Source organism: Monopterus albus, unplaced genomic scaffold, assembly GCF_001952655.1.
Source record: "Monopterus albus unplaced genomic scaffold, M_albus_1.0 scaffold95.1, whole genome shotgun sequence".
Lineage (NCBI taxonomy): Eukaryota > Metazoa > Chordata > Actinopteri > Synbranchiformes > Synbranchidae > Monopterus > Monopterus albus.
Genome location: NW_018127975.1, coordinates 372,394 through 372,887, shown reverse-complemented (window position 1 = coordinate 372,887; position 494 = coordinate 372,394). Strand labels below are relative to the sequence as shown.

General features: G+C 46.2%; 1 protein-coding gene across 1 annotated transcript in view; it reads right to left on the bottom strand.

Annotated features, from left to right (window-relative positions):
• The window catches only part of LOC109965094 (CD151 antigen), a 27,758-nt gene that overhangs the window by 20,289 nt on the left and 6,975 nt on the right, over positions 1-494 (bottom strand). The window lies entirely within an intron of this gene.

The following is a 494-nucleotide window of genomic DNA, read 5'->3' as shown; positions in this document are numbered from 1 at the left end:
GCTTTGAAAGGTTTTCAAACTGGAGTAAACTCCGCAATGCTGTAGCCAAACTCGTTCACACTGCTGCATCTTGGAAGCAAGATCATGGAACTGCCAAAAGAAGAGGATGGAGTCTCTTCAAAGATATGCCTACCACAGATCAGCTTGCACGAGCCAAGTGCGTGATAATGCACTCTATTCAGTGTGATCTATTCAAAGTGGAACTTAAGTGCTTCAAGGATGGCAAAATGCTTCCCAAACAGAGTCCACTCAAAAGGTTCAACCCCATGGTAGCTGAAGATGGTTTGATCCGAGTGGTAGGCCGTATATCTTCTTCGGACTTGCCAAGAGATGAGTGCCACCCTATCATTGTCCCATGCACTCATCACATTGCTACACTCTTAGTGAGGTACTATCATGAACAAGTGGCTCATCAGGGACGTCACATAACAGAGGGTGCAATCCGAGCAGCAGGATATTGGATCATTGGTGGCAAACGTCTGGTTTCTTCTGTC